The sequence below is a fragment of the Sceloporus occidentalis genome, unplaced genomic scaffold (assembly GCF_023333645.1).
Source record: "Sceloporus occidentalis isolate IW3139 unplaced genomic scaffold, rSceOcc1.0.p SCAF_2, whole genome shotgun sequence".
NCBI classification, from domain to species: Eukaryota; Metazoa; Chordata; class Lepidosauria; order Squamata; family Phrynosomatidae; genus Sceloporus; species Sceloporus occidentalis.
The window spans coordinates 168,831,872-168,843,235 of record NW_028316982.1 but is presented as its reverse complement, the minus strand read 5'-3'; positions in this window follow the sequence as shown (position 1 = coordinate 168,843,235).

Here is an 11,364-nt window from a genome sequence, read left to right as displayed (position 1 = left end):
AGTTTTGTAAGGATACAAATTTTGTACAACTGGACAAATTAGTTGAAAGATACAAGGATATCCTCAAGCAAAGACCATTTTCTTGTTCCACAGTCTACAGATATGGGATTTGTGATCCATTTTCCTGTTCCACAGTCTACAGATAGGGGATTTGTGGTCCAAAAAAGCATTTTACCAAGCTCTGTAAAGGCTTCCCTGTTCCTGAAGTAACTCAAGCTATGAGAGATAATGGTTGGGATGAATGCCAACTGTTATGTACGAAATTGTATGAGTCAGAACATTGCACCATCTGTCTCCGTGTTGGTTGCAAAATGGCAATGACTGAGAGCAACTAATTTGGATGGTGATACTTTCTGATACCAACCTGGAGATGCCCAGGACTGCATATATGTAAAGGATGTGTTTTATCTCACAGGTACAGTCTGTCCCTAAGACTCAGGTCACAAAACTCCCAGACACCATCATTTCACTCTTCTTCTGACATTTCTGACATCACCAAGATAATGTTTTCTGTGTTCCAGAAAGGGCTCCAGATAATGGCTGGTATCCTGCTAGGTATATTTACATCATTGTAAATGAATATGTGAACATGCAAAGATGAATTGCAATGATGCACAATGTATTCACACGGACATTGGAGCAGAGACATAGCTACATCTTCAGGTCCATTGCACAGGCAGAGTCTGCAGCCTGCCCATTGTGCAATGAATTCCACTGTATAATGGGCATCCTTGTGCTATGGGTTCCCATTGTGCAACAGGACACTGCATGAGTGGCCTTAATACACATTGTTGGAATTCACATATTATGTCAGAGATGTGGCCCAGTCATTGAAAAAATACGTGGCATAACCTCTGATATGGGATCTTGGCCAGTATTTTCTATAAACATTTTCTTTTCTTTACAATAGGTCACAGCAACACCTACCTGATTGTAGCATTTGTTCTTGTATTTGTTGTTTTAAAGCTCTTGGGGATGCTTTACTATTTGTTTTGAGTTGACATTGTTTTATTTTACCGGAGAATATTTAACTTCACTAAATCCAGTCATGGTAAGTAAGGAAACAAAATTTGTACAACTGGACAAATTAGTTGAAAGACACAAGGATATCCTCAAGCCAAGACCATTTTCTTGTTGCACAGTCTACAGATACTTGGCTCCCTATGCAGATAGAATGCCTATCATGGTAAATTATCAGTTGTCTGTATTTCACCAGATGTCAGACCACAAACAGGATAAAGATTGCTCAGATGCTCCAGAAAACCAGTCACTGGACTTACCAGCTCACTGTAATAAAATATCAATCTAGGGTGCTTAAAATACATTGCTGGAGAAATGAAATGAGTATTTTAAAAAAATAATCTTACTGAGGGTGAATATGGACATGTCATTAAATATTCTTTTGCATTTAATGTGCATTTTTAAAAAATATTGTACAAAACTGTATGCCAAGTTAAGTGGCTCTCTGGATAATTATCATAGCATGTGAGAAGGACAACTCTTTTCTACCGACCCCGCTTTTAGAAAAAAAATAGGTATATGAAAATCTAGGCTTTAAATGTTGCTGAAAGAACTAGGTTTCTTTCTGGCTTCAGATGTGAGACTCTTTTTCCTGGAACTTGCATTTTACAGCTCTTCTCTCTTCCTTGTATTTTGAACTTTGTTGTTGTGTGCATTTAAGTTGTTTCTGACCTTAAGGTGTTCAACTAGAACTCTGGAGACCAGGGTTTGAATCCCACTGAGACACAATGGAAACCCACTGGATTACCTTGGGCAAGTTTCAACCTATCAATCTCAGAGGAAGGTCATGACAAGCCTTCTCTGAACAAATCTTTTCAAGAGAATCCTATGATAGATTCACCTTAAAGTTGCCAAAACGTGGAAATGGTTTGAAGGCACACAACAACTACAAACTCAAACCTACCACTGAGCTTTCTTTCTTTTTTTTTTTTTTTGGTATGATTTGTTCAGAGGGATGGTGCCTTTGCCTTAATCTAGACTGCAAGACAGAGTGTGACTTGCCCAGTAGATTTCCATGGCTGAGTGGGAATTGAATGTTGATGCCTGGAGTCCCAACATTCAAACCATTGCATGATGCTGGTTCTCAAACTTGTTGGAGAAACAAATGGGAAAATGTCTGTTTTTGCATGCTCTACCTTCCTGATGGTTTTGCATGCTCTGTCCTCCTGATTAATGCACAATTTGTGGGGGATATTATGTGGGCATTTATTGGCCTCTGTTGGCCTTTTATGTGTTTTGTACTCGAGTTCTGCAAAAATATTGTCCATTATCTGGCGAAGGAGTGCACAAAGTGATAAAAGTATGAAAACATGAGAAAAACTCTGCTGTGTCAGACAAAAGGCCTATCTGGTCCAAAGTTTTAACACAATGTCCAAGCAATTGCCTATGGGACAGAAGACATGAGGTCAAGAGTTTGTTGTTGTTATGTGCCTTCAAGTCATTGCTACCTTTTCATTTCTTACCCTGCAGTTTACTCTATAGCATGCTGAGTGGACAGATTAAAGATGATAGCTGCATCTGCACTTCAAAAATAATGCAGGATGACCCTGTATTAACTGCCATGACTCAATGCTTTGGAATCCTGGGATTTGTAGTTTGTTGTGGCACCAGAGCTCTCTGACAGGGAAGGCTAAATAGTTAATAAAACTACAAATCTCCAAATTCCATAGCATTGAGCCATGGCAGTGAAAGCAGTGTCAAACTGCACTGTTTCTATAGTGCAGATGAAGCCATTGTTTTCAAGTTCAGTTTTTTTAAAAAACCTTTACTGATTACCTTAATCTTGAACTTCTAACTATTTAGACAACTTTAGTAAATGGTCTATGCTAGTGATTCTCAAATGGTGGGATGGGACCCCCATCGGGAGTGGATGCAAAAGTTGCTGAAGGGAGGCACAAAAAACCAAACCAAAATAAAAAACAAGCTTCTTTTATATACTGCTTCATACCGCCTAAGCAGTGTCTATGTGGTTTACAATTGTAGGCACAAGATTTGGAAGCTCTGCTCTGATCCTCCTCCTCCTCCTCTCAAACTTTTCAATATGCAAAATTTACACATGTGTTTAGTTAAATATTGAATTTATTTAAATAAATAAATGCTAAAATATGAATAAACACAAATGTGCAAATAAATATGCACACTAATCACACAAAATATTTTTATTCATGTACTATGTTGACCTGGGTGGTGGTGGTGGTGCATGACATCTGCATGTAGAAGTAAAGGTAGTGACAAGAGTAAAAAGTTTGAGAACCACTGGCCTATGCAACTTTCCTTTTCTTGAATAACCTGACAACTCCACCAAAAATCCTCCTGAGTTGAGTTTCATTTTAATACATTCTTTTCAAAATCTACTGAGTAAGAAGCATGCAGCATAACAGAAAATGGTTCACGGGTAAATTCACAATGATCTACAATAAAGTAATTAACCTGACAACACCAAGATTGCCTTTCTGACTTGTACTAACAGCTTTCTCCCCATTCATGTTCTAGCTTTGAGCCTCTTTCTTATTTTATCTCACAGATGGAAAAATATATGATGCATATGTTATCTATCCCACAAATCATGTCAATGGCATATTCGAAAATAATTTTGTGAGTTCTTTTGTTCATCAGATTCTACCAGAGGTTCTAGAAAACAAATGTGGATATAAATTGTGTATTTACGGGAGAGATGTGTTGCCTGGAGAAGGTAAGCTGCTAAATCCATGTTCTGCAGTAAAGGGTTGGGGGGAAGTGGGGGGAAAAAAGTATTTTAAGATGCCATTCTGATCTCATCTGTCCAGATTCCAGCCTCAATTACGGCCAGTCAATACATGTCTCCAACTTGTAAACAGTACAATTTGTGGTGGAAAAGCATATCTGAGGCCACTGCATGTTGCATTTTGTACCAGACTAGACATGTTTGAATGGCCCTCATACATTTTATGCACATCTGTGTTGTTGACATACAAAGTAGGAGTTACCTACAAACCTTGCAGCCTTAGCTCTTAGGATTTTATCACACCTATGTGCTTGCACCCCAAAAATGGTTAAAGTGTTGGCATCCTGGAAAAATACACAAATGTGCAACTGATTATCATACACAGAGCACAATGCGTTAAAAGCACATTACTATTGCGAGAGAGTCAGTTGAAAGTGCATTTGTTTTTCAGACAGGTGTGTAAAAATCCCATTGATGGCTTGGAAATAAGTGTTTTGCGTATGCGCACAGAAGCAGTAGTTGCATCACCAGAAGTCAACCAGAGAAATAAATGGCTTTATTTACATAATTTTCTTTTTAAAGCGTCCATGCCTCTCCTCAGTTAATGGCTAATAGGAAAGGCTTAAGGAGGAGACACATTCACACACAGAGAGCCATGTGAAGGAGGGAAGGAGAGAGAGAAGCAAGCCGTTCTCTGTGTGTCTGTGTTGCATGTGCCTGCTGCCCCTTTAAGAATAAGGCTGCCTCCCTCTCAGCATAACAAAGGAACCATGAAAACAGGGAGAATCCCGCAGATGGTTATCAGACTGTAGCAATTGTGCAATGAAAGTGAATTCATAAATGAAATGGAAATGAAAACACGGTATTTCCCCCAAAATGCCTATTCCCTGATTCATGACACTTTCTATTTGGATTTTAAGCAGTTTGCATGCAGCGTCGTCTGAAAAGCAATTGTGAAATTGTGCCTCATACCCTGGATAATCCCTGGTTCTGTCCAGTTTAAACTTCCACTTTTCCCCATATGATAAAGTCCTTACACACAAGAACATCTTAGTTCTTCAGGTTAACATTTCATTTCAGATTTTATACAGAATCATACTGGCAAGGCATGCATTCTGTGGCATTGTCATCCAGAGAGCTGTAAACAAATGACTCTAAGATTCAGCTGCTTGCTTGGCGATCTTTTTACAGACCGAAAGAAATTGGGATCTATGGTGGGCAGGAAGGTTAAGACAAAAACAATCGCAACAAATCTGTTGTGTTTAGTCATTTTTCCACCAGGCCATTGTACTATACTGAGATATATAGCAAAGGCCTGTGCTATTTCTCTGCCGACCCAGATGCTGAGAAGTAGAAATCATGTGCTCTGGTTATCTGGAGGTTGGCCCAGTTTGGAAGTGGCAGACGAGATGTGAGCATTTTCTTTGATTCAGGAAATACAAGGAGTACATTAGCCTTTATCTTTAAGTACTAACCCTACCACTCACATTCAATATGATAGAATTTCAAACAACAAAAAAGAAACTGCTCACTTATTTTTTTAAAAAAATATATTCTTGTGAAGGAAAATTAAAGTTAAGTATATAAAAGTTTAAGAAAGCTGAACCCTGGGGTAGGGATTGTCTGGTCCTCCAGCTGGTGTTAGATTGTAAGTCCCATCAGCAACCTGGCTAATGGTGAAAAATGCTGAGACTTCCACAACATCTGGAGGGCTGCATGCTTCCCATCCCTGACTTCAACACATAAAGACTACACATCAAATTGAGGTTAGCAGAGAAGATTAAGCTTTATATAAAGCTGGGAGACTTCTCTTCCCATCTGCAAGCTGTGAGCACAGCTACCCTGTTGTCCCTCTTCATCCACTCCATTCAGTTGCATTGAGTGATCCCTCCCTCTAGCTATGTCATCTCTGCTACTGAAAATGGGCTGGGGAAAAACATCTGGGAAATAAAGGAAAAGAGCCAGCCACTGTGCTGTGCCACCTGCTACTTTCTGTGTGAAAAGAAGACTTTTATATATGGTGCTGGTGATGCGACTCTAGACCTTAAATGGCTTGGGATCTTGACCCTTGAAGGAGCATGTCTACTTCTACATACCTATCTAAAAACTGAAACCTTCTGGTGAGGCCTCCTCTGTATGCCACTAGTGCCAGGAGTGCATCATAAAGGGACATGGTAGAGGACTTCCTCTGCTGTAGTATTAACAACAGACAAGCAAACAAACAATTATTTCTTTCCCACCTCTCCCCAAGGCTTGAGGCAGCGTACAGCATATTAAAATACAAGCAATTAAAAAGAAAACACATAAAACCAACAGTTAAAATACTATAAAACCACTGAAGTACACTCATATGGGGACATTCTTTAAAATATACTAATTAAAAAGTCATGTTTTAAAATTGACTGGGTCGGCCTGCTGGAAGAGCTGTGTCTTCAATATTTTAAATGTGTCTAGTGATTCCAGCTGTCATATCTCTTCTGGCAGGTGATTCCACAGTCTGGAGGCATCAGATGAAAATGTCCTCTGAGAAACCATTGCCAGTCTAGTCCTGGCCCTGAGTGTGCAGGGCAGATTTATGGAATGCCTTCTCTTGGAGGTCTGGTTGGTGTCAGTGTTAGCCTCTTTTAGGCACACACTGCCTAAATTACTTAATCCAGAATTAATCCAATTTGACACCATCCTATGGAATATTGGGATTTACAGTTTGTTGTGGCACTAGAGCTCTCTGACAGAGAAGGCTAAATATCTCACAAAACTACAGATCCCAGAATTCCATAGCATTGAGCTATGGCAGTTAGTTTGTTTTTTTATTTTATTTTTAAATAGTTAAATAGTTTTAATAGTTAAATAGTTAAATAGTTTAATAGTTAAAGCTATTAAATTGTATTAAGTCTGCAGTGTAGATGCAGCCCAAGTTAAAATATGGCTTTTTATTAAAGTCTTTGGGGCTTCATTCTATAACTTGCTAAATAATAATAATAATAATAATTATTATTATTTATATTCCACTTAATCACTCGGAATCCAAGCAGATTACAACTTGGTTTTTTGACTAGAGTGACTGCAGCCTCGACTGGATTCCTGAATGGGATTCTTCTGCACAGGGCCGGCTCTAGGTATTTTGCCACCCTAGGCGAGAAATATTTTGGCACCCCTGTCGCTCCTCCTAATTATTTTCACTCCTTGATTTCCGCTGTTTCGTTTGTTAAAGCTAAACATGACATAAAACTTAGGTTCCAATCTTTCATCAGTATTGAGAATTAGTCAAAAAGCCAATTAGATTTTTACAGGTTAAAAACTTATTTACTGCTGTGACATTTGGAATGGAGACTAATGCACACATATTCCTTTTGCAAGCTGGAATCATTATTCATTCTAATGATGTAGAAAAATCTGGATCCCATCCCCATGAATTTATGGGATAGTAGTGGTCCATCTATGACCCCTAAAAACTAAAAATCTTCACCCAAGGGGCAGAAAAGGATGTCACAAGAAAGAGAAGAAAACCAGTAGGATCACCAGGTGAGAGGACCAGGGCTGCAATTTGACACCACTTTAGCTGCCTTTGGCTCCCATGGTGACCAGCTGTCCTAACCGCAAAGGAGGACAAGGTACCGCAAAATGTAGGGCTTTCAAGTAAAATGGAGGACATGACCAAGTAAAAGCTGATACCCCTCATATAAATATAAATTCATGCTTCTTAGTGATGCTCAAAAGGGAGGACAGTTTTGGAATTCTTCCTGGACAGAAGACTGAAATGTGAGATATACCCCAGGACATCTGGTCATCTTGCTAGTTTCATGCTATGGAGCCCTGGGATTTGTAGTTTGTTGTGGCTCCACTGCTCTCTGACTAAGAAGGCGAATTCTCCTCCAAAAATCCAAATCCCCGGATTCCATAGCATGGAGCCAGGGCAGTTAAAGTGGTGTCAAATTGCATTACTTCTGCAGTGTAGATGCAGCCCATGAAAAAAGGATGGGAATGACTCCAGGGCGAGAAAGAAAAGACACATAAAGTAGGCACAACCAACAAGAGTAGGGAAGCCACACTCTCTCAGCCTCAGAGGAAGGCCATTGCAAAGCTTCTCTGAACTCATATTGCCAAGAAAACCCCATGGTAGATTTGCCTCAGGGCAGGGCAGACCTCCTCCTCTTCCAGGACATGTCCTCCATTCCAACCTTCTGTCCAGGAGGTATTCTAAAACAGCCTCCACTTTGAGCATGACTAAGAAGCATAAATTTACATTTCTAGGAGTGTTTGGAGCTTTTCTTGAATCCTGTCCTCCCTTTTTCTTGAATGTCTTCCATTTTGTGGTGCCTTCCACTGCGGTGAAGACATCTGGGAAGAAGACCAAGCTTTTAAAGTGGATTGTTGGAGCCAGTGTGGACTAGTTGTTTGAACATTGGACTATGACTCTGGGTTCAAATCCCAGCTCGGCCAAGGAAACCCACTGGGTGGGGGCATCATACACTTTCAGCCTCAGAGGAAGGTCATGGTGAGCCTCCTCTGAGCAAACCTTGCCAAGGAAACCCCATGAGAGGGTGGCCAGGAGGAAGAAAGGAAATGAGGACACACAGTAACAAATAACAACAAGGTGTCTAGGTGAGCGAGTGGGAAGGGAGGCAAAAGTGAGTGGGAAGGGAAGAATAGGGCCAAAGCCTGGGAAGGAAGGAGTTATGGGGGGAGGGAGGGAGAAATGGGGCCATGGAAACCCACTGGGTGACTTTGGGGGAGTCACACTCTCTCAGCCTCAGGAAAAGGACATGGCAAGCCTTCCCTGAAAGTCTCTCTTTTGGCAAGAAAGAGAGGGAGAGAGGAAGGAAGGAAGGAAGGAAGGAAGGAAGGAAGGAAGGAAGGAAGGAAGGGGGAGGCAGGGAAAGAAGGAAGGAAGGAAGGAAGGAAGGGAGAAGGAAGGCGCTCTGGACTCAACAACTAACTCCAGTTCCAAGAATTCCATAGCCTTGAGCCAGAAAGAGTTAAAGCAGTGCCAAACCAGGTTAATTCTCCAGTGTGGATGCAGCCCAGGAGTTGCAGAGTGCAGCAAACTTCTTCCTCCCTTCCAGCCGCAGCAAGCAGCTCTCTCTTCTTGCTACCCGGAGGCTTGCAGGGCTGCTGGCTGCTCTGCTTGCCTGATTCTATGATGTTTATCACACTATACTCTTAAAGTGCTACTATTCCACTTTGACTCCTGTAGCTGCCTCCTGTTGCATTCTGGGATTGGCAGTTTTAAGGAGGGGTATTTAGAATTCTCTGCCTGAGAATTCTAAATACCCCTCCTTAAAACTGCCAATCCCAGAATGCAACAGGAGGCAGCTACAGGAGTCAAAGTGGAATAGTAGCACTTTAAGAGTATAGTGTGATAAACATCTATGTTCCTCCGGCTCCAGCCACTCTCTTTCTCTTTCTCTCTGGCGCCCCCTAGAGGTTGGCGCCTAGCTGGCCTATATGGACGAGCCGGCCCTGCTTCTGCATGACATCTGCAAAGCTGCCACATGTTTCAGACTGCTCACTTTTGTATCTCACTATCCCCTAGATACAGGATCACAGATGGAGGCTGTGTTTGGAAGAGTTGTGTTTTTCTCCTGTGTGGCATGACACTCCCTCCTCCTCTGGTTAGTAGCTTGCTAGTCTCCCATTTGTATGATTCACAGAGACCATGAAGAAGAAGGACAGGTTGGTTACCTGTAACTGTAGTTCTTTGAATGGTCATCTGTGAATTCACACAAACCCATTCATCTTCCTTTGATGATGTCCTGCCTCTCCTTAGATGCTGAGCAGTTGCTTTGACGTTGTGACAGAGTCACTTGGCAGACTTGGTTTCAATTATCAATTAAGAATGAGGGACATGGACATATCAGAGGCTTGTACAAGAACTAAAACAGAAATAAATAGTTCCCCAAATTGGCATGAAAAGGTTTCCGAGATTTTATTAGGGAGACAATATAAACTCCTTTTTTTTTTACCAGTTTTGGGAGAACTTGTATGGAGTTAGGGATTAAACCTGAGGAAAGAATGGATTGCAAATTTGTGCCAGTTTGTCAGAAACCTATGCAGAAATGAGGATGGAGGAATCAAATAATTATGATTTATACAAAGATAGAGTCAAGCAGAGAGTTATTTTAACACCTGAACATCATAGAAGATATTTTCGTAATTTAAGGAAGAAGCCTGAGGAGATCTACACTCAGGGGCAGTACAGAAACGGAGGTCTGCAGGTGCCCATTTAAACTCTGGAGGGACAGTGCAGCCCCCAAACTGTGTGCTGTCCCTCCAGAGTAAAAAGAAACTGGTGTTTCCAGGTTCTTTTTGCAGTGCCAGAGTGATGTCGTGAGTGCGCCACTGGTGCGCTCATAACGTAAGTGGCATACGATAACGTGCAGATGCTGTACCTTCCTTACGTCAAAATGGTGCCTGTATGGACAGGACGCCGCCATTACTCTGCTGCTGTGCTAGGGTTAGGGACCATGTGGTTGGTGCGCGGTCCCTAACCCTAGTATTGGTGCCACCACGGCGCATTTGGCCTGTCTGTTCCAGGCTTTTGTTAGGCTATTGGTTTGATCACTTATTAAATAGTGGCATTGGTGGTTCCAAAGTATATACAAAATACATAGAGACTCAAGGCAGCTAACAGGAAATTCAAAGCAATACAATTTAAAAACCTTACAACAATATTAAAATGTATAAATATAAAATTAAAAAAGCAATTAAACAAATTAAAAAGTTAAAAGTTACAAATTAAAATGTAACATGTTAAAAATACAAATCTTAAAATTTAAATCACACAACATTTGAATCCCTGCCTTTATTAGCTTGAAAAGTCCTGACAGCATAAGAATGTCTTTATCTGCTGCCAAAAAGACAGCAGGGATGGAGCCATCCTGGCCTCTCTAGGGAGGGAGTTCCAAAGCTTAGGAGCAGCCACTGAGAAGGCCCTCTCTCTTGTTCCCACCAAACGAGCCTGAGAGGGTGATGGGACAGAGAAGGGTCTCTCTGGATGATCTCAACACTCTAGTGGGCTTGTAAAGAGAAATACAGTCCTTCAAATAACCTGGAGCCAAGCCGTATAGGTTAGGACAGTGATGGCAAAACTTTTAGAGAGTGTGTGCCCAAATTCAGTGGCATTCCCGCACCAGATGTCACCACGTGCTGGGGCAAGACTTTTGGGAATGGGTCTTCTGGGGTTGAAACTTCTGCCTTCCAGGAAACTTCTGCCTTCCAGTAAAAAACCCAAGGCACACAGACTAAGGCTAGCTGTAGCAACCCCCCCACCACTAAACTTACCAAGAAAACTCCAGAAATGACTTGTAGGCACCACACAAGTAACGCTCTCTCAGCCTCAGAGGAATTCAATGGAAATCCCCCTCTGACGAAGCTTGTCCCATGACAGTTTCACTTCAGGGTCACTAAGAACCAGCACTCGGGAGGGAGGGAGGGTTCTCTGGTCACATATGTTGGAAATGACTTGGAGGCACAGCACAATAACAAGAACAAAGATTCAGCAGTTTGAGTGTGCAACTCTGGAGACGAGGTCTCGAATTACAGACTGGCCATGAAACCCACTTGGAGACCTTGGGCATGTCGTACTCTCTCAGTCTCAGAGAAAGGCAATGGCAAACTTCCTCTGAAGAAATCATGCTGAG